Source organism: Sus scrofa, chromosome 18 (genome assembly GCF_054392235.1).
Source record: "Sus scrofa isolate SSC_HxYL_T2T_F1_AM1 chromosome 18, Sscrofa_HxYL_maternal_Yorkshire_Landrace_v2.0, whole genome shotgun sequence".
Classification (NCBI taxonomy): Eukaryota; Metazoa; Chordata; class Mammalia; order Artiodactyla; family Suidae; genus Sus; species Sus scrofa.
Genome location: NC_139400.1, coordinates 29,440,104 through 29,462,752, shown reverse-complemented (window position 1 = coordinate 29,462,752; position 22,649 = coordinate 29,440,104). Strand labels below are relative to the sequence as shown.

The window sequence follows — 22,649 nt, the reverse complement described above, 5'->3', positions numbered from 1 at the left end:
CCAGAGGGGTTAATTTCAGGATTTCCAGTGCTTGTGTAGATTGGGCCCCAGCTGACTTTCTTTGAATACCTCTGCTCTTATTCAGGTTTTCCCAAATAGCCTTTGTCATAGCAGTTTGATACCTTGATTCATTGGACTTTGTGGGAGCACTTTTTCCCCAGGGCCTGTGTATTTTTTTCCTGTTGTCGACCTTGTTAGTTGTCAGATTATTTCTTTGCTTGGAACTAATTTTAAAATCAATTAGAGGAGCTTTCCCTTCATCTTTCTCTCTTTATTTATGAGCTACTGATTGCAGAGCTACCTACACTGTGTTTAGATAAATTACCTTTTTTTTTTTTTTGCATAACATTTATATTCAAAGCAAGTTGAATGCAGTCATCCAGTGCCTCGCACTTCTGCAGGCCAGGGCTGTAGGTTTCATTCCTTGGTGGACTAATTAGCTTCGTACTGGGAAAATGCTGTTCAGTTCAAAAAACCAAATGTTTTACGTTCCTCCTGTATGATAGGCACTCTGGACCTGGGAAATTATTCTTATTAGTAAGATGTTCATAAGTTTGAAACGGGGCCTCCCATGCTGACCAGCCCGTGCAGGTCCAGTCATGAGGTGGACTTTGGTCTGGGTGGTGGCTTGTGGGTGAAGCAGCATCAGGTCGTGTCACTGTGGAAAGTGCTGCTCCGAACGGAGACGAGAGGGGACGCCGAAGGACACAGACGCCAGCTCATTTTCAACAGGCAAATGACAGGCCTGTTGCTTAGGCAGATTTTTAATGTCACTTTTCATTTCAGCCCTCCTTTGAAATAAATGCACAGCCAGTTTGTGGCTTGTTCACATTGCACAAGCCGTCAACTCCCCGTTGCAGGTGCCTTTGCCTGGTTCTGGGCAGTGTCAGCGGCCACCTTGGCGCATCACTGGTTCACAGGGGGAGTTCTGTTCAGTTTAGCCTTGAAGACGTTATGGAGACTTTGTGCCCCTCAGCTTTTCACTTCTCTGCTAGAAGCCAGTGAATGTCATCTCCTCCACTCTTGTGTCACTGCCTTGGGCCCTTCGTGAGGCTACACGGAAACAGCCCCTCCGTGTAGGCGTCTGCTGCATCTCCGTGTTGAGACCTCGCCCCCCAGAATTTGATTCCTTCCGCTGTCCTATGACTGGGGCTCCCCCGTAAGGGATGCCTGTGGTTCCTATGGTTTCTAGTTTCTGCTTGAAAATGCCTTCTCCTTTTCTCTCCCCTGCACTTCCCTACGCTGTATGATTTTTCTGGGTCAAGTAGATTTCTCATTTCTTCAAATCTGTTGCCTGCTCACTCCCCGGCCCGTAGTTAATACTCACATGTTTGTTGTATAATGTCTCATTTTCTTCTCCTCGGCCCTGCTGAGCCATCGTTCATCATCCAGTGGGGGATGGGCAGCATACACTGACTCGACCTACTGACTTTCTGAGTCCACTGCTTACCCTTCCTAGCACGGCTGCCTTATCATTTCTAGGGAGGCTGGTAGCAAGGTCTGACCGCCCCCCCCCCCCCCCATGTGCTGTTGTATGTTGTCTGGAATTGGGAGAGAGCTGCCTTCTTACTCATACAGAGCTGCTCTAGCATCTGCTTATCCAGCTGGAGGGGCTTGTTTCAGGAAGCTGCCAGGCAGAAGCCGTGGTGGATGCTGGTGTGCCACGTGCCCCGGGCTCCCTCTGCAGCTCGCCTGCTCCCTCAGGCTCCAGATGGGGCTGCAGACTGGGCCACCCGCCTCGTCCTGTTGGAGCCTCTTTCCCCTTCCCCTGTGTCTCAGTGCAGCCACTGTGAGCTAGCGCACCGTGCTGTGCCCGGGAGGGTTGGCAGACGGCTCCGCTCGCTGGGTTTGGCCAGTGGGACAGCCAGGGTGATCAGGCCAGTTTGTACTCTAAGAGGAGGGAGACTTGATATCACTCAAAGCAGCTCGTTTTATTTATTTCTTCCTTCTTACAAAGCAGAGAGAAGTTATCCCAGCCCTTGGCTGTTCCTCTCAGTGTTGCACTAACAGCCCAGCATTTCCTCCAGCTTCCGCCCTGGCTCTGGCTCCCCTGTCTCCTTGCTCTTCATGCCTTCAAGCTCTTCATGCTTCACCTCTAGGAGCGAATGGCCCTTTCAGTCCAGATGCTCCTGTTTGCATACCTGGTGATAGTTATTCTGGAGGCACTTAGGCTCCAAAATATCCGTGTTTGGGAAAACATCAGCCTCTCTGTTGAAAAGCCATTCGGCGGCTTCTGTTTGTAACCTTGTTCGGGCCCCTTGTTCCTATTCGATTCCCATAAAATCCCCCAGAGAGAGAACAGTCCTGGGGCTCCGTTAGAGAGAGGTGGCTCCATCCTCACAGATCCAGGTTGGGCCCAGGGCACCCCAGATAGTAAATGGAATTGACAGACTGAAAATTCGGTGCAATAAAATCCTACAGCCTTTGGCTTCTCACCCTCATCACCCAGCAAGAAATGAATTCTGAAGGCAGAAGCCGATAGTGTTGAAGACCTCTGTCTTGGCCTCTTCACTGAACGTGCTCAGGTGGGCACAGGCTCTCTCCTTGCCCTGTGCCCACCCCAGGTGGCCGCTCTGGAGATTCTGTGTCACCCCCACCATTACCTTCCCCACCTCAGGGTTCTTAAAAGTTTTCCTACAAACTGTGCCCCTTCTTTCGTTTGCATTTCTGCAAGTATCTGAACGGTAAGCGTCTAGATTTGTGCTGCTGCTACTCCAGTTTTCCTTTGAATGTCTTTCGGTCACCTCCCCAACGCCCCCCATGCTTCCGCCTTGTTCCCCCCGCCTTCCTGGAGCGCTTAGAGGGAGTTTGGAAACTTTGATTTGAGCGGTGAAGTCACTCCGGGCACAGGCAATGTGGTCATTCTGTTACTCACACTTTACAAAAGAACTGGACTGTCTGCTGTACGCACCTCGTCTTAAATGTCGGTCTGAAACTCCTTCTGCTGTGTTCTGGATGCCGCTTGAGCCTGCACATGAATCCTCTCATGTCAATGCAGCGGAATTGCCGTTCGCTGTCGCCCTTTAGCTGCCTTGCTTTGGGTTCAGCCAGAAGGAATGGCATCTTTAACCTGAATTCACTACTGAAAACATGAACAGCCAAACTGGCTTGCTCTAATTTTCTTGGATAAACACATTTAAGCTGCTTATTAAATGTAATTTTAGGTTCTAGAAAACTCCACTGGCACCGTTGAAGCCAGGCCCATATCCCTGTGCTCCCAGAATTTATGTAATTTGTCTTCACTGGTCAGGTCTCTAAATCTATAGCTGATAGATAGTGGCTTGAAGAAGGTGCCTGACTGATTGAAGTCGAGTCTTTGCCTTTAAATGCGTGTTCGAGCCTGTGCAGGCCACTTGGAGCGGGGCAGAGTTTGTCCTTCCGATGTCCTTGGGTTAAAAACTTATTTGTGACACTTGTCAAAGCACAGTAAGGTGCACTCGGTTCAGCACAGTTGGGGTAGGTGTAGGGACCACTGCAGTGGGGTTTTGCGGTGGCGGAGAGAGATGGGGCTCAGAAGGCTGCGAGGAAGGGTGGGAATTTATAATCAGGGAGCAGGCCGGGGCCTGGGGCCAGTCAGCTATCCAGAGTGATCAGATCGCAAAGCTGGGGGAACCTGGCTCAAATCGGACAGTGCAGAGATGCACAGGCTCCGAAAGGCAGGGCCTCGTTGAGAAGAAAGCGCAGAGGAGCCTGAGTAAGAGTTTGGTCAAGGAGAGAATCTTTGTCACTTCTGATGTCACGTGTCCACCTTGGTATTTGTAGCTCGTGACAGAAGTTTTCAAGACTCCACTTGTTTACAGACTGTGTGGGTTACCTCTGGAGCCTGTGGGAGGAAGCAGGTCTTAGAGAGTTGTAGCTTTGAGGTTTCCCCAGCTTTCCTGCTCCCTCTTGCCTGCCATCTTTCCCTTCCCCTCTCTCCAGCCTGGTCCTGATTAGTACTGTCTTTGGGGGTGGCCGGGATCAATAAGGGGACGCGAAGCCCGAAGAAGGTAGTTTCATTTCCCTTTTCCTCCTTTTCCCGTCAGTCCACGTGGACTCTGATTGTGTCTCTTCTGCTCGGCTCTCCCTTCCTGCCGTGGTTAGTTCAGGGATGGTCGTAGAGGGAACTGAGCTTCATGCAGCAGGAGGCTAGAGGGTGTAACACCTAAGGGAGCAGTTTTTAACTCTTGCACCGTCCTACTTGTATACCTAGAGGCGCTGTAATGATGCTGAAGTGACATGGCCTTCAGAAGCTGGGGAGTAGGGGCTCGTTGCCGTTTCGGGCTTCTGTTTAACCTCGGAGCATGCCCTCCACCTCTGCCCCCTTCCCGGCTGGGAAAAGGACGTTCGTTTGTGGTTCTAAGGTTCCCCCGATGGGAAGTTCTCCAAGGGCAAACCGTTTGATTGTTCAGTGTCAGATTCAGTGCAAACATGGCTGCCAACATTATTGCCTCTCGTTTGTCGCAAGTGACCTTCTGGGTTTGCACAGCACTGCTCTGAGGACAAAGATTAAGTGGATCTCTCTTGACGCCACACCTTTTCGCTGAACAGGCGACTTGCAGTGTGTGTGGGGAGTGGCCATGACCCTTCTCGTCCTGGTTTTCCTTCCCTCCCTCTCTCTCCCAGCCCTAGCTCAGAGGCAGAGGTGGGTGCCCCGTTGGTTGGCACATGAAATCCAGGCTTTACCCCCCCGAGTCGAGGCTGGGTCTCTACTTTTTCTTATGCTGTGGTTCGTAAGCTACTTGTGTTAGCATCTCTGTGATTGGAGCCCAGAAGGTTCATTGTGCCAGGTGTTTCCAGGTGCCAGGTGCTTCCGTTCTATTTTAGCTTGAGACTCGTGTTGTCGATGGCTGCTCCTGGCAGCAGCAGAGGCGGGGTTAACTAAGGCTTGTCTGTCCAGGATTTTGGTCTCTGACGGTACCATTTTTCTTCCCGGAGCCAGACTTAGACACAGTAATATCTCTGCTGTTTCCGGAATGAGCTTTTCTCCCCCCCAGGTCTCAGAGCCAACTGTGAACCAGACGTATCCCTTCTCAGCTCAGAACATCTCCTGAGGATTCCAGTGAAAGCAGATATGAGAGTTCCGCCCAAAGAAATTTGTCTGTTTCAGAGATCAGGCCTCTCCAGGGAAGAGTGGAGTTTCTTAGGGTTTATGACATATTGTTTGAGCTGATGTTTTGTTGAGGTGGGGCCTGCTAATGGTTTCATGATAAAAAGTGCAAAGGTTTATGAAGTGGTGCCTTGTTAGACCTGGGTTCACACCTTATGCACCAGTCTAGACACTGCACTTGTGAGGTGGAGACGGTGCCGGATAAGAACGGGCCTGCTTTGGCATGTGCAAGCAGCCCTCCAACGGGCGGAAGAAAATACAGGCGATTTATGGCACCGAGGACCCAAGGGCTGGATTGCAGTTCAGGACCCAGCATAGCAGCAGCCCAAAGAGCCCTGTGAATCGTGACAGGCGCCCGAAAGTCTGTCCTGCATGGTTAGTGTTGGCTGGTGAGGGCGCTCTTCAGGCTGAGGAGGAGGAAGACTTGTTCCTTTTTTAAGGGCTCGGGGAAGGTTTTTTGCTCAGCTCAGCTGCTTTGTAGGGCTCGGCTCTGAGCCTGACAGGCTGAGAGAGGCTGTCTGTTAGGCTGGTTAATTGATTTATGCTACATGAACTCACAAAGATGTGATTCGAAAGTCAGTTTGTGGATGTGTTAATTCATGATAATGAAGTCCAGCTGCCAAGAAGACCAGCAGCTTCTAATGGGCTAAGGTGTTTTCTTTTTCTTGAAGTCTCTTGGTTGTTTACGGAATTGGGGTTCGGGGGGTTGCTGGATACTCAGGAAGGCTCGGGTGCTCCACCCCCACCCCTGTGACACAGATGAGGAAACAGGCTTGGGAAGACGTGATAACTTCTCTGGTCTCAGGAGAGCTGAGATCTGTTCTGCTTGTCCCCACACGTGCCCTGTGGACTCGCATGTTGGCCGGGCAGGTTGGTGACCCCTCTCCCTTCCTTTGGGTGGACTTCTTTCCAAGCTCCTGTTTTGACGAATTCCTGCCAGCTCCCAGGAGTGGCAGCTGGTGGTCTTTGTAGCACAAGCTTTCTTATTTCAATGTATTTTTACAAATTAAAATGTTTCCTGCAGCTGTTTTGGAGGCACTGTAATTGATACCAAAGAGATTTGAATTTGTATTTCTAATGGGTGTTTAACACCAGGAAAGCGGGTGAACTGCGTCTCCTGAATGTTCTTGTCTCCTGTATGGAGTGTGCGCGCAGTAGTCATTTCACTGCGCGGAACAGACAGGCCAACTCTGTGAAGCCACGTGAGCACCGGGCTCTGTGCTCCCTGTCCCTCAGCAGGTGAGCTGTTGGATTCTTGACTTGGCCAAACACTCTGGTTTGGTGCCTTGGGGGGATAGAGCATATTCTGCGCCGTCCCAGAAGGGACTCTAACCTCCTTGTGGCATCATTAGACGACAAGATCCGTTCCTTTCATTTGTTCAGATGTAGAGTTTTAGCTCCTCATTGTTTACTTACCGGGTGTTCCCTCTGAGGGTCAGTGCTTGCTGTTGGCAAGTCTTGCCCGCATCCCTGCCCCAGGAGTGGCACGTTGCTTACTTCTGTGGGGGTTCTCTCAGTCACCAGCAGTATAGCTGTGCTCACACGGAAAGCTGTTTAAAGATCAGCTGCTTGGAGTTCCTGTCGTGGCTCAGAAGAAACGAATCCAACTAGTATCTGTGAGGATGCAGGTTCGATCCCTGGCCTCTCAGGGTTAAGGATCTGGTGTTGTGAGCTGTGGTGTAGTTCGCAGACGTGACTCAGATCTGGTGTTGCTGTGGCTGTGGTGTAGGTCGGCAGCTATGGCTCTGATTCAGCCCCTAGCCTGGGAACTTCTACATGCTTCAGGTGCAGCCCTAAAAAGACCAAAAAAATCAGCTGCTTATCTGGGAGAACTCCATCAGAAGTGCAAATTTTAAAGTTGCATCTATTTCCTGTTTTTATTTATTTATTTTTTTTGTCTTTTTGCCATTTCTTGGGCTGCTCCCGCGGCATATGGAGATTCCCAGGCTAGGGGTCTAATCGGAGCCATAGCCAGCGGCCTACGCCAGAGCCACAGCCACACGGGATCCAGGCCGCGTCTGCAACCTACACCACAGCTCACGGCAACGCCGGACCCTTAACCCACTGAGCAAGGCCAGGGATCGAACCCGCAACCTCATGGTTCCTAGTCGGATTCGTTAACCACTGCGCCACCACGGGAACTCCTATTTCCTGTTTTTAAAACTCGAGTCTTTTTCATATCTCTGCAGCTTTTTGAGATGACCATTTCTTCAGATAAATCACAGTCCAGGGAGCCCAGGAGACCAGGGGAGGATGGAGGAATAAGAGCTGAGTTGCCATTCTGTCTGAGCAGGTGTCCTGTATGACATCCCCCCACCCCCTCCTGCCTCCGCTTGATACACCTACTCCGTGTTTGCCTCAGGCTCGGGATCGCTGGCTGGAAAAGCCAGTGGAGGGCTTTGGAAGGACACTTCCCGGGTTGGTTGTGTCTGGTGCACAGGAAGTGTGAGTGGAGATATTTTCATTTGTGCACAGGTGTGTGGCTTGGAGTGCCATTGGCTCCCTCTGGTCTGATTCCGATGAAGCTGAGAGGGGTGGGTTTGCACTGCCGTGTGGCTGCAATTTCAGGAACGGAGAGAACAGGCAGGGCTGGTGATGATTTTGTGATACGGTGTCCTCTGTATGGGTCCTTGCCTGTGGTTCCGAAGAAGAAATTAGTATATCGGTCATTTGACAAAGTAATTTTGGCTCATAGACTCCCTGTCACACTTGAGTAACTTTTGTAAAGTTTAATATTTTACCTAAATCCCATTAAATGTTAGGCGCTCTTTCTATAGTCCCTTTACTGTCCTTTAACTGATTAGCGAAATATTTATGTGACCCCAGAAGGCTGATTTATTTATTTTATTGTCTTTTTTAATAACTTGCTTCTCCCTAGCGCTGGGCGCTTTCTGAGGCCCGGACAACTGCCATGATTTCTTCAGTGATAAAATCATCCGCCCTCCCCCGGCCTGCACCCTCGTGGGGCTGCTTTGGGCTCTCCCGGATTTAATGAAGCCTCTAGCTGTCTCTCCCCCTGGGTGGGTGGTAATAAATCCACTCAAAATGCTCCCTCCGAGGGCCAGTAACTCATGCTGGGTAAGTAGCTGATCAGTGGTTAAGACTGATCGCCCCGACCCCCAGATCCCAGAACGACCGTGGAAGAGCTAGAAATGAAAATGCCACAGAGCACACTGGCCCTCTTGCTCGGGGAGCCTTTCTTGTCCTAGGTCCGAGGGTTTCTTCTGCAGTTAATTTCCTGGCCAAGGTGCTCTTTTTTTTTTTTTTTTGGTCTTTCTGCTATTTCTTTGGGCCGCTCCAGCGGCATATGGAGGTTCCCAGGCTAGGGGTCTAATCGGAGCTGCAGCCCCCGGCCTATGCCAGAGCCACAGCAATGCGGGATCCGAGGCGCGTCTGCAACCTACACCACAGCTCACGGCAACGCCGGATCGTTAACCTACTGAGCAAGGGCAGAGACCGAACCCACAACCTCACGGTTCCTAGTCAGATTCGTTAACCACTGCGCCACGACGGGAACTCCCTGGAAGTTCTTAAACACCTGCCTCTGCCTGGGCTGTTGCCCACGAGGATGGTGTTGGAGATGGCACTCTGGAAATAGATGACAGACTTGGGTTCCGAACCCTCAAATCATGGTGGTGAGAGATTGGTCAGAAGAGAACCCTTTGAGTGGGGAGATACAGTGTACCCCCGCCACCTCCACACCTTGCCGGTGTAAAGCACGTAGACGGCTTTCTGGCAGATCCCTCCTGGCTGAGCCTGTACTCAGGTTGCTCTCCATAATTCATTTCTTATTTGTTGCCTGCAAGCACAGATCTCAGGTGTTAAGATTCAGGTCAAAACAGGTTTCTGTAATCTCTCCTCTAAGGGTAACTTGCTGCATTTGTTTGTAACGGCTGTGCCTGTGTGTTGGGGGAGGTTGGGGTGGAGGTGGGTTGGTATCTTTTATTCATCAAGCATCTTTTGAATGCAAAAGGCTAAGAAAAAGACAGTAGCTTGGGTATTTAAAAACATTTACTTTTTACGTGTTGATTTGGAATCGTGGGATGAAAAGCACACACAACTTGGAACTCGGTAAAAGATTAATGAGAAACAAAGCCATGAACTCATCAGAGTCTCAACTCTACTAAATTATAGCCCTAAAGAATCACAGTAACTCATCTGTGTGTCACGGAACAGAACCCATTATTGCCTGCTTCGGGTCTGACTCTAGCAGCGTGGCTCAATCAGCAGAGCAATGCAGAGTGAAAATGTTAGGTGTTGATGCTTTTAATGCTGAGGTTTTCAGCCCTTGGCTACATATCAGAATCACCTTGGGATCTCTTAAAAACCCTTTGGGTCTCAGGACTACTGAATCAGAATTTCCAAGTTTGGGTCCCAGATAGTTCCCCTCCTCCCAGAAAACCAAACCAAACCAACCCCCCCCCCCAAAAAAAAAAAAACTCAAACTCTTCTGACCTGCAACTAGGGTGTGTGTGTCTTGGGTGGTTGTGGTCGATGCAATGATCCGATGGGCTCTATTCTGGGTGGGTCTTACGGTTAAGTGACGGCATCTAACCCAAACAAGATCCTGCAGACGGAAATCTTGTTGGGCTTGTCTTAGGAATTATTTGAATAAGTCATTCTTTTACACTTTGGGGAATTTTTGGTTATTCCATAATAAAAATGGCATAGGCACTCATTTCTTAATATTTCCCTTCTGGAATGTTCTTTCCTTATAAAGCAGAATTCTGTCTCCTGTGGAGGTAGGGTGAGATAATCATGACCATAGCTGCTATACTGTGATTTATAATAGACATGTCTTTGGTCTCTGGCCCTCTTTTTGGCACAGAGCTGCCCTTAAAATCCTTGGAATTTACGAAGTGGAGAGAGCTCTAAAGGTGTCTTTTTGTTATGTTAATGAAGTGATTTGGGCTACACCTGAGGATAGGAGCCCAGTGCCCAGACCCCTGTGACTGGAGGATTGAAACTTTCAGTCCCACCCCCTGGCCTCAGGGGGAGGGGTATGCTGGAGGTGGAGCCAATGGCCAGTGCCCAGTAATTTCACCAATCATGCTTATTTAAGAGGATCTCCATTAAAAGCCAAAGGATGGGGTTTGAAGAGCTTCTGGGTTGGTGAGAGGCTGGCGGTTTGGGGCTGGCGGTTTGGGGGGAGCGGTGTGCGCTGGAAGAGGATGTGGAGGGTCTGTACCCCCTCTTCATACCTTGCTTTGTACATCTCTTCCACCTGGCTGTTCTCGAGTTACAGCCTTTTAAAGTAAACCGGTAATCTAGTAAGTAAAGTATTTCTTCTGTAAGACGCTAAGAGCTCTGTAAGCTCCAGCAAATGAATCCAACCCAAGGAGGAGGTAAGAAGCAGAGGCGACATCTCGGACGTGCGATGGGCGTCTGGAAGGTGTGGTGGGGGTGCAGCAGTCTTGGCAGATTTTGCCTTTAACCTATGGGGTCAGACATTACCTCCCGGTAGTGTCAGAATGAAATGGTAGGACACCCAAATGGTGTCAAAATTGCTTGGTGCCATAGGGACCCCTCTACTCCCACCCCCTCCGTGCACATTAGAATTGGTACAAGAGTGAAAAAATAGTCGTAGTGTCTGACTTTTCTGTCCTGTGATTTGGGCCAGTAGTTGCCTTGGAAGCTGTCATGCTGTCTCGATTTATGAAATTTATCTGAGAAACTTTAATTCCCCTTTAGGAATGCCCGTAACTTTTCAGATACTTAAGCGGATGTTCTGTCTCAGAATTGACTTGTTCTGTGTCAACTTTCTCAAGAAATTAAAATGACTTTTTGGAGTTCTCGCTGTGGTGCAGTGGTTGTAGATCCGGAGTGGCCCCAGCTGAGGTTGGGATTCGATTCCTGGCCTGGGAACTTCTGTATGCTGAGGGTGTGGCCGAAAAAGAAAAAAAGAAATTAAAATGACTCTTTAAAATACTGTGTGATTTTTGTTACCGACCTGGGTTCTTGGACTCTTTTTAATCAGTGGAAAAGCCTAGACGAGACATTGAGGGGCTCCTTCTGCAGCACGAGGCAGTGAAAACAAGAAACAGGTGGCCTTGCCGCTTCCTGAGGCGGTGTGGGAGTGAGCTAGTTCTTTAAGCGGGGTGGGTGGAGGGTGTAGCTTTGGTGGTCTCTCCACACTCTTGCTGGTGCTGTGTGCAGGGATCAAGCACTTTTACACCTCAGCTGGCCTTGAAAAAAATTTTACCGTTTGTCATTGCTCCAGCTGCTCTTGTGTGCAGTTACATTTGGCCCCCTAGTTTTTTTGCGTTTTGTTGGTCAAGGGAGACCTTTATCCAGGTGCAGGCGGTCAGGTAGAGGGTCCCAGGTCCCAGCCTGCCTCAATTTCTATTTATTTATTTTTATTTTTGTCTTTTTGCCGTTTCTTGGACCGCTCCCATGGCATATGGAGGTTCCCAGGCTAGGGGTCCAATCAGAGCTGTAGCCACCGGCCTACACCAGAGCCACAGCAACTCGGGATCCGAGCCTCGTCTGCAAGTTACACCACAGCTCACGGCAACGCCGGATCCTTAACCCACTGAGCAGGGCCAGGGATCGAACCCGCAACTTTCATGGTTCCTAGTCAGATTCGTTAACCACTGGGGGCTCCTATTTATTTTTTAAGTCTCCTCTTCTACAAGGTGACTCGAATGCCCCTTTCCTCTCGTCCTCTGTTTGCTCTTGAACGGTGTTTGTTAGAGCGGTACCTTAACCTCTGGTGGAACTTAAGCCCCGCCCCCACCGAGACACTCACGCTCAGGAGTTGGGGGAACAGCTGCGGGTGGGCGCGCAGGTGTGGTCCGGCAGGTGATTCTAATTCTGTGTTTGTGCTGTGGCCGATGTGCTCCTGCCCAGCACGTCCGCTCTGGCCTCACTTTTTAACATTGCTTTCAGCTGTGTATCTGTTACTAGGTCACTCATAAGGGCCATATAGCTCATCTGTAGGTGACTTTAAAAGGCCACCTTGTTAGAATGGAACACAGTAGACGTCTCTGCTGTTGAACTTTTTTTTTTTGCCTTTTCTAGGGCCGCTCCAGCGGCAGATGGAGATTCCCAGGCTAGGGGTCTAATCAGAGCTGTAGCCACCGGCCTACGCCAGAGCCACAGCAACGGGGGATCCGAGCCAAGTCTGCAACCTACGCCACAGCTCACAGCAACACCGGATCCTTAACCCACTGAGCAAGGCCAGGGATTGAACCCGAAACCTCGTGGTTCCTGGTCGGATTCGTTAACTACTGAGCCACGACGGGAACTCCCTGCTCCTAATAAATGATGGCCCTGTGTAGTTTTTATTTAGTGCTCTTTGGGGGGAGCTCAGATATCTTTAAAAGCCTTATAATGAATTCCCACAGTGTTTCCCTAGGGTCAAGTGAGGGATTCCTTATTGTTAAATCTAATACTCAGAAATGGTTGGGCTCTGCTATCTTGTTCTCGATTGTTCTCAACTTGACTGCTGCCCCTGTGGGGTTGGAGAGGTTCCCAGATCGCCTTTCCGGGAGTCTGAGCATGAAGACTCAGCACTCGCTTTTCTTTAGACAGAAGTCCTGCAGGGACTCGAGAAAGGGATTCTTGGTAATCGCGGGTGGAGAGCGCTCTTTGGCAGGCAGCTGGTGGCTGGCCCTGGGTGGCCTTAGAGGAAGGATGTTGTCCTGTTAGGGTTAGGGTGTGAAAGTGGGCATGAAAGCCGGACTGATCCGAGGCCAATCCAGTGAGAGCCGAGGACACCATGTGCCTCCAAGATGTGTCTTTGGCTGATGTTTAAATTGCATCAAATTAAAGGGTATTTCTCATTCTCCACTGTGGTGTCACCTAAAGGCGGAATTAGTGTCATTTTAAGCAGCTTTGAGCTTCTGGTGCTGTCACTCTCGCTGAGGGTTGACCAGGAGTAGTAACTCAGCATTTCTCAAGAAGCGAGAAACTTCTCTGAAGGACGCCTAAGGTGAGTTATTCCTCCAAGTCCAGTGAACGCTACTTGATGTTGTTCTTTCTTTGCTTGTTCTCTTTCTCTTGCTCGCTCTTTTTCTTTTTAAAACCGTAGTTAAGAAGTTCCTTTTAACTCTGGTTATTTGTCATAGTTAAAAGAGCAGAAGGTAGGGGGTAGGGGTCGGGGCGGGGGGAGCGTGGCAGGCATGAGCTTCTCCCTGTATGAAGGAGCTCCAGAAAGCGTGCATCACAGGGCTGTTCGCAGTGTCTGCAGTTCCTCAGGCTGGTACCTGGTCCTGTTTTGAAGAGTGTATCAGGTTGCGGATGAGGAGGGCTCTGGAGGTATGAAGATGAAGCCTCCGCTGTCAGAAATTCACAGTTGTGTAGTGGAAATAACTTCAGCCCTTGTTAAACAAGGCAGCGTATGCCACGTGCCAGAAGGGCTACAACCCAGGTATTGTTGGGACCCAAAAGAGAGAAATCAAGTTTGACTTGCTCTTTACACTTGGATTCTGGAGATGTTCCTTCTTGTCCCTCTCCTGAGGTCCTCAAACACGGGCCTGCCACTGGCGGGGTTGTAGAAGGTAACACTTTGTCTCCCCACCAAATTTTATTTTTGCTTCAGGGATTTCTGTTGAGATCCCTAAGTCAAATCCGGAGTTGCAGGACCCAGCCTCGCATCCAGACAACTATTCTGCTTTCTTCCTCTTGGGGGAAAGAAGGTGATAGACAAGGAAGCTTGGTTCAGAGCTTCGTGTTGGGGATGGAACTGATGGTGCACTACCCAGAAGCCCCTCAAACCTGCACGGTGTTGGTCATGGGTTGTGTACCCTCCCTGTGAAGAAGTGCCTTTGCAGTGCCCAGGAACCTTAGTGTGCCAGGCGTTTTCCCTTGAAGCTCTGCTTTTTACCGAGACATTTTGTGAAGGCCACTCCTCAGGCAGCCCTTGTCGTTTTGCTGAATGTCAGCAAGCATTTACTGTCACTGCTCCAATGCCAGGGAGGAAGGTGATGTTTTTACTTTCTAGCAAAATAGCCCCCGGCCTTTTGGTATCTCTACATTTAAAGGTCAGCACCCTCTCTCTCCTCCTCTTGTCTCCTCTGTCCTCATTGTCATCTTTATAACCTGTCCCTTCTGGAAGCTCTTTTTGTTTAAAAAAAGAAAAAAGGCACTGGAGCCCTATTTTGAAGAGAATGGATTCAGTGAGTCTGGCCGTTCTCTTGTTGACGGTGAACTTGAGGTGGTCACCTTGGTCCTCAGGAAGAAGTCGATTGTTTGTGGTTTCTGGCTCTTGGAAGAAGGTAGTACTGACTTTTTAAAAGAGTTGCTTGTTTTGTTTTTACCGTAATCACGTATGCCTGTCGTTCTTGGACTCTTCTGCAGCTTGAGCATACTGTCAATTTGAGTAGTTTTCTTACTGAAATTGGCCAAGGCAATCATGGTGGTTTGAGTGGGAGAAGTCTCACCTGCTGTCCAGGTCGCCTTTCGTTTCCCAGGCCTCGCACCAGTCTTTTATCAATAGGCATGTAAATTGCACATGGATACAAATATTTTTCAAATGTGTAATGATGCTGGTTCTAATGAAGAACTCAGAGTTGCCCTAAAAACCCTTTTAAATTAAGTTTGTATGTGGTGTTTTTTAATGATAGTAAATTATAATCTTTCGTGATGGTGATTAAGTTGTAAGTTTAGTGAAACATCTGTTTATTTAGCAAAGTGATCATGAATATTCCCTTTGCAATTAACACTGATTTAAGGAAGATCTATATTTATAATTAATAGATATTGAAGGTGTGCGAAATATACTTAGGCTCCAGTGCTTTCCTGGTTCTTCCATATTCTTTTAATTCATTTTGTTCTTTTTGGTGAGCCTAGACATTTGTTTCTTTTGTGTATTGAAATTAAGACATTAAAAAAAAAAAACCATGTCGTCTAATAAAGTGTTCATTTGTTAATGAATTGGTTTTTATTCCTGGCCTCCCCAGCACGGCCAAGGGAGAGGCATTGCATGTACAGTGCGCACGAAGTAAATGTTACTGCCTGATAGATTGGCCACTTTCGTCTTTGTCTCTTGGCCTGTCCTGCACAAGAAACACTTTGAACCAGGTCACTCAGGTTCCCCTGTATGTCAGTTGTGATGTGCTCCTCCCCACTGAGCTGTCCTCTGCTTTCTTGTAAAGGAATCACCTGTGTGGGATCATCTCGTTGTGTGTTCAAGAAGATAATGTACTTGATAAAGTCCTTTGTCAGATGATGACTTTTAATCTTGATCCCTTTCCTGTAAATTCGGAAGTACAGGTGCAGGAAAAGAAGTGACCTCTAAAGAGCGCCAGATAGATAGTGGAAGGAGTTTGGAGAGATAATAAATACTTCTATTTAAAACAAAAACAAAAAGGCTCCCTCTGAATGCTAAGATGGCTGCTTCCAGTAAATTCTAAGATGACCACAGTGCAGCTAAGTGATTTTTCGCTGAGTGTTGCTGCATTTGTATCTTGCCAATTACGTAGTCCCTGGCAGGATTTTCTTTTTTAAACTTACGTTACATTCATAAACTGATACTTAGGGTCTTCTTCCTAAACTATAGAAAAATAGTGCTTAATCCTTTAAATCCCCTCAGTAAGTAGAAGGATACTCAGGGGAAGAGGCGCTCGCTCAACTGTGTGACGATTTGGGAAAAGGATGGAAACAAGGGACTTAATTTGTTCTGTGGGTCCCCCCCCCCTCCTTTTGGTAGATGCTTTAAAGATGTTGCTATGTCTTACTTTCAGAATTTTACTGCTTTGGTTACCAGAATCTTCCATGTCGAATGCCTGTTGTAGCCTCCCCTTAGTGATTTGTAATGCAGGGGGAGGTCGTCTTAGCACAGACTGTGAGGTTGTGACTGATGCATACTTTCTGTTCTCCTTCCGAAGGCTGCCGCCAACTTACCTAAGGTGATTTTTACCTTCTTGTGCGCACAGAGTAGCTCCATCATAGGCATCGTTGAGTCAGCAAGAGCCCTTCCGACTCCTGAAACCTTGTATGATAGCCTGATAAAATGCTGATAATCAATAATAGTCTTAGGGCCTGAGCCATGTAAGGGTCTGAATGTTTGAGGGCGGTAGCAGAGCCCCCAGCTTCGGCTGCTGTCCGTCCGGTTTCCTGGCACGTGCTGGGTTGTTGAGATGGCTTTGAGGCCACATGAGTGTACCATGGCTGTCCAGGGGGCTGTGATTGTGTGCACGCCTGAGTGTGACGTCGTCGTCGTTGCTCTTGAAGCTCCCTTAGGCAGCTGGTAGGGAGTACCTGAGGGGAATGGTCATGGTGGAGAATTAGGCACTTTTAGAAACTCCTTTTTGCTTTCCTGCACAGTCTGTGCCTGCCATGGCAATGCATCACGACTTTAGAAATAGCTTTAAAAAATACATAGTATTGGTCGTACCACTGTCTTGGAGACAGAGGTCTTCATTTTCTCCCCACATCCCATTCAGCTCTTGCTCGCTGCCAGCTAACCTAGCTTTTGAGCCCTAGTCGCCTCGCATTCATTTCCATAACAACGGGTTGTTGTGCCTCAAACTCTAGGGACTGATTTGAGGTGGGAGGAAATAGCAGGAACCAATGAACACATAAATGAGAAATCTGTTTGTAGTGTCACAGACTCATCAGAGGAGGGCATGAGAGATGGGAAGGAAGAAGGGGAACACAGACATATCCTGCTGGTGGAGTGAAGCTGCCCTCCTTGCTGCTTTTCTGTGCCTTCTTTCATTGGGAGGTGCTTCCGATTGCCCTCGGGGGCTGGCCTTTCCTTACTGTTGCTCCCATCCTGTGAACATGCATCACCCTCAAAGAGCGTTCTAGGCTAGACAATCAGTGTCTCGCTTTTGGTGGTACAAAAGTACCTATTTATACCCTGACTTGGGTGGCTTTATTGATGTCCAGGCCCCCTTCTCCTCAGTCCCCAGCAATGATGGGCCACTTTGAGCCTGCGATTGGCGAGATGCAGAAATGGCCAGCGAAGGCTGCTAACATTCGATCTTGGCGTCTGAGCAGTCAGCCTGTGCTAGTGATGTGTGACTAGGTAACGGATAGGACTTGGAGGCAGAGTGTGCTATACTTCGCCAGCACATTTTGTTCTGTATTTTATTTGGTCTTGAAAAACTTGGTTAGACTTTGTGAATAAGCACTTTGTGAATAGCTTTGCTTTCAGTACACATAAGGTGTGTGTGTGTGTGTCTCTCTCTCTTTCTCTCTCTTTTTTTTTGCTTTTTTTTTTTTTTTTTTTTTTTTTTGCTTTTTAGGCCCACACTTGCATCATATGGAAGTTCCCAAGCCAGGGGTTGAATTGGAGCTACAGCTACCGGCCTGTGCCACAGCTACAGCAACGCGGAATCTGAGCCTCGTCTTCGACCTATGCCACAGCTCACGACAATGCCAGATCCTTAACCCGCTGAGCAAGGCCAGGGATCGAACCTGCATCCTCATGATACTAGCTGGATTCGTTTGTGCTGAGCCATGACGTGAACTCCCTCATAAAAGGTGTCTTTTGATTGTCCGTGTTTGTGGGGGGTGTAGCTTGGATGGCAGAGTTCATATCAAAGTGAAGGGAAAATGTGATTTCCAGGGCTGTTGTCCAGGTTGGCCGAGTTCTTCAAAGTGACCAACACGTCCCTCCCTTTGAAAATTATAGATGTGTTGGTGTGCCCACTCGTTAAATGAATTGTCAAGGGCCCTGTATCCTATGCTTGGGACAGGAATAGCACATGTGGCTCTACAAAGGACTCTTAGGTGTAGGGCTACCCATGGCAGTTCCTGCCCTTGTCTGAGGAATCATGGGACTTGAAATACTTCTGTTTTTCACTCAGAGATCACAGCACTTGTGCTACCATGGCCAGGTACCATAATGCATTGCAGAGTATTGGGAGGAATTAGCTATTAGGTTTTTGAGGGATGTTTCTGTGGTCATGCATATCCTAGGTACAAACGGTTTCTCCAGCTAAAGTCTGAGGGGGGTTGGAGTCAGACAATCCAAAAACTTGTTCAGGCCAGAAGATCCCATAGGAAAAAAAAAATTTTTTTTTTTTCTCCCAGCTGACAGCAGCTGTCAGAGCCTGGCCGACACAGTGACAGTACTGAACATCAGTGGTTTGAGGAGATGACTCTTGCTTGTGTAGGCCCACAGCATGGTGCCTTCTTACAAGGACTAATTTTTCAGGACATGCCACTGTAATAATTTTTAGCAGTGCTTTAGCTGAAGGCGACTCATGCCTTCTCGTTATCAATGTCACTGCCTTGTGTTGTCACTTGGGCTTTCTCTCATTTCTTTGCCTTTGATTTGACTAATGTAGGAGAAACTGTTGCAGACAACAGGGGAGAATAGTGTGCTTTGAGGAGTGTAGAATTAATACATTTGTTCCCGACGATGACTTAAATGTAGTTATTGTTCTTGCTCCTTGTCCCTTTGTCTGTGTTTATTGCTTTGAATTAGGAAACATCTTGATCTTTTATATGTTTCTTACATGTCTGGTTATCAGTTGCCCAAGTCAGTGTTGTGCTAGCCTGTTCCTTTGACCTTGTTTCCAGCTCAGTGGACACACAAGCCTGTGTGAAAATGGATATAAAAGCGCGTATCTGGTACTCATGAGAGCCTTCCACCTTGGCTGACTCTGCCTGTGATTCTTTTGCTTTCCTGGTCTGGCTTCCTGTAATCTTCATGCTGTGTCATCTTGTCTCCTGCCTTCTGACTCCATGCAGACAGACCATAATACTTGGTAATGTGACTGCTCTGACGAAAAGGTTCTGGCACTTTTTCTTAGGGTATGTCCTGGGCAAAGCACCGATCCCCATTTTGGGTGCTGGGCCATAACCACATCAGCCAAGTGTATGTTTCCTGGCAGTTACCATCAGAATTGGTAGCCATAAAGTCTATTAATTCTCTGATCTATAAGGGAGAAGTAATCTTATTTATTTATTTTTTTTTATGACCTGTGGCATGTGGAAGTTCCTGGGTCAGGACTTGATTCTGAGCTGCAACAATGCTGGATCCTTTAACCTACTGCGCCAGGCTAGGGATCAAACCTGTGCCTCCAAAGCGACCCGAACTGCTGCAGTTGGATTCTTAACTCACTGGGCCACAGTGGAAACTCCAAAAGTAATTTTAAAATCAAATTATAGGTCTTCAAAAGATTTCCTAATTATATGTGTGAGGATTAAGCTTAAGTACCTTGTGAGGCTAGAAGAGGGTTTAAATATGTCTTCCTCTAAATTGTAATCTAATTGGCCAGCAAGCTTCAACACACAGTTTTAAAAACAAGGGTCTTTTGTCTTTTTAGAGCCGCACCTGCGGCATGTGGAGGTTCCCAGGCTAGGGGTCTAATCGGAGCTGTAGCTGCCGGCCTACGCCATAGCAACGCCAGATCCGAGCTGCGTCTGCGACCTATACCGTAGCTCCCAGCAAGGACGGATCCTTAACCCACTGACTGAGGCCAGGGATCAAACCTGCAACCTCATGGTTCCTAGTCGAATTCGTTTCCACTGTGCCACAATGGGAACTCCAAAAACAAGTGCCTTATAAAACATTCCTACTTTAGTAGAAAATGGTTTCATAAGACTTTTTTTTTTTTTTGGCTGCAGCTGTGGCATGTGCAAGTTCCCAGGCCAGGGATTGAACTCATGCTGCAATTGCTACCTGTGCCATAGCTGCATCAGTGCTGGAGACTTAAACTGCTGTGCCACAAGGGAACTTCCTTATGAGACTTTATGAAATAGTTGTTTGGAAATTGCTATCATTGTTAAGAGGTGAGAGAAAGTGTTTCAAGATGGGGTGGAAGAGGCTGGCTTAATAGAAGAATAGGCCCACAATCCTTTGCTAAAAAATCCTTGGGGTCGATTTGTATGAATCTGAACGTTTTTGAATTTTAGAAAGGTTATATTGTCCAAGTATGGTATATTAATCGCATAGCCCCCTCAGTGGGCTTGTGGATAGCAACCCCATAACTACATTAATTTCTCTGCAGTGAAACATGTTCACACTAAATGCGACAAAGACTTTAAAGTAACCTTGCATTTGTTTAGGTGAGGTTTTGCAGCCTGTAAGTTTGGGTTAGGTCAAGTTTCACTATCAAGTGTGTTACAAAAACAATTATTTTAGCTTTCGGAGCCTTTTGGAATTCATAGTTGTGGATAAGGGATTTTGGACCTGTGGTTTAAGGTTATTACTCTTAGAGTATTTTGACAGGGAAAGAAGATCACTACCGACATCTACCGTCTTAGCTCCGGACCTAGAAACAAGCAGAAAGTCCAAAGTAGAAGGTAGGAAACAACTTCTAAGGGATGAACTTGTGCTAGTTATCTTTAGATGCCACACTTCGCTTCCCATCCATCTGGTCTTCCTTCTGGGGGGTGTGTAATGGTAATACTTAGTATTTTGGTTGTTTTTGATTTGACCAGGGACTCCAATGAGGCAGACCATCCTAGGTGCTTTATTGATGTTACGGAGGCCAATCTAGAGAATTACTGACATTATAAGCAAACAAATCCATTTAAGTTGCCACTGTTGTTTTTCGGCAGCATTTTTTTTTGTTTGTTGTTCACTCTCTTTTGTCGAAGGGAGCTAGAGCCTCCCTAGACTTCTGATTAATGATGGTCAGACTTGTTTCAAAAGAAGCATTGTCACCTTCTCTAGGTGGCCTTCACAGATTTGGGCTTGGCTCTGAGCATAAGCCGTTTGCCATATAGAAGCCCGTTTGCTTGGACAGTGTAGAGGTGTGCGTTGTCTGGAGTATCATCAGGTGAGGAGTGGGGGCTTGCCTTGTGCCTGCGCAATGCCCAGGGGCTTTCCCTGACCTCATAGATGAGATTTCAGGACTGGGTTAGAATGGGGAAGGTTTTCCATTGAATAAGGCAGGCACATTAAATGATTAGAAAAACTTGAAACCTGGTGGAGGGGACCTTGGATTAGAGCCTGTGTTTGGCCTAGGGATATTCTTTCTAGAGAAAATGGATGCCCTCAGCGTCCTCCTCTGTTGGGAAGGGCGTGGTATGGGCTTCTGTGGGACGTACAGCATCTCTCTGCTGGGGCAGATCCTTAGGGCAAGGCCTGGAACAGAAGGAGGTCCTTGCAGTTTTCCAGGATGGTTGTGCCGAACAAATGACGCTGTTGCCTTCCGTGGTTCCTCAGCATCCTCTGGACACTGGCCTGGTCATGGGCCATCGACTGTCCAAATAGCGTGTGCAGGTTTGCAGCCAGAGCGCTTAGTGCGGATGTGGCCCGGCGCTTCCCCAGCCGACTGCTGGCGGGAGCGTTGCCCAGAGTGCTGCTGTTGGCTGCATCATAAGTAGCATCCGAGTGTGAGGCTGGCGCTTGCCCACTCACCTCCCTTTCTCCTCGCTGCTCTGTGACTGACGGATCGACGGGGCCTGGTGCTGGCGGGGATCCGGTTTCCCCAGCCACGTTGTTGGATGGAGCTGTTCCGTCTCGCCCCTTCTCATCTCCTCTCTTCTTCAACAGCCTAGGAGATTGTCCTTCTAATAGAACTGGAGAGTTGATTCCGGCAGGACTGGGACCGGGCATGCTGGTCCCTGTAGAAACTGAGGGTCGTTTTCTTTCTGCTCTCTTGGTGGTTTCTGGCATCTAAACATGAGCATGAGATTTGCGGGGGAGCAGTTGTGTCGGTAAACCCTGTGTGGGGAGTTGGTTGGTTGTGGAGCCATCACAATGCTTAGGTTCACAAGCCACTCAGTGACACGAATGTATTAAATTCTGCGTGTGTGCCAGGCGTTGGGAAATTGAAAGAGGAGTCTGCCCGCTTTCCGTGGGAGCCCTACCCAGCCATTCCCTGCCAGGCGGGCTGCTCAGCCTGTTCCTCAGTGGTTCCAGTGGGGAGCTTTGGGCTGCTTGTACATTGTACACTCTTTCTTGGGGAAAGCAGGAGAATTTAGAGAGCATAAGGCAGGGGTTGGCGCAATTTTTTTTTTTTGCCCCCCCCCCCAACCCATAAGGGACTACATTGTCAGTATTTTTAGTAAATGCTAAACTTTGCAGGCCATATGATCTTTGTCACAACTGTTGCGCTCTGCTCTGCTGAAACCAGCCTGAGGCACCACTTAAAACATCACTGGGGTTGGGTTCCGGCAAAACGGTGTTGATGATCCCTGAAATCCGAAAGGCATGGGTTTCCCTTGTCTCCAGCTAGTCCTCTTTTTCCTCACAAATGTAAAAACCGCTTTCACCTGACAGGCCACAGAGAAACAGGGAGCAGGTGGAGAGGTTTGGCCAGTGGGTGGAAGTTGGCCTGCCCGCTGCCTCCTGGTAAAAGGTGCTGGACACTGGCCCCTGACGTGGCCTCCTTTTTTTTTCCCCCGCCGTCTCCAGAATGGCTCTTGAGGACAGCTGGCTTAGCATCGATCAGGTGCTGGGCTTTTTTTCCCCTCTAAACTCTTGTTTATGTGGTTTGGCAGCTTGGAGACAAACATGGTATCGACCCACTGATCTTACCTCACTTCCAGCTTTTTTTTTTTTTTTTTTTTAGGGATGGATAGTGTCCCTCTCGAGGACTGCAGAGGGCCAGAGGTCCAGAACCTCCCCCTGGATAATGAATTCCTGTCTAGTGTCTTACCTCAGAGCTTGGTGTAGAAGAGTCTGGGATCTGAATGATATGTTTAAAAA

General features: G+C 48.3%; 1 protein-coding gene across 3 annotated transcripts in view; it reads left to right on the top strand.

The window, feature by feature from the left end:
- Positions 1-22,649, top strand: part of SND1 (staphylococcal nuclease and tudor domain containing 1) — a 392,192-nt gene that overhangs the window by 66,288 nt on the left and 303,255 nt on the right. Inside the window, exon 1 of one of the 3 annotated variants that reach the window (XM_085005550.1) lies at positions 10,161-10,434. The exons of the other annotated variants lie outside the window; for them this stretch is intronic. The gene's annotated coding sequence lies outside the window, so the exon portion shown is untranslated. Of the gene's footprint in view, positions 1-10,160; positions 10,435-22,649 lie in introns of those variants that run through there. 3 annotated transcript variants of the gene reach the window in all.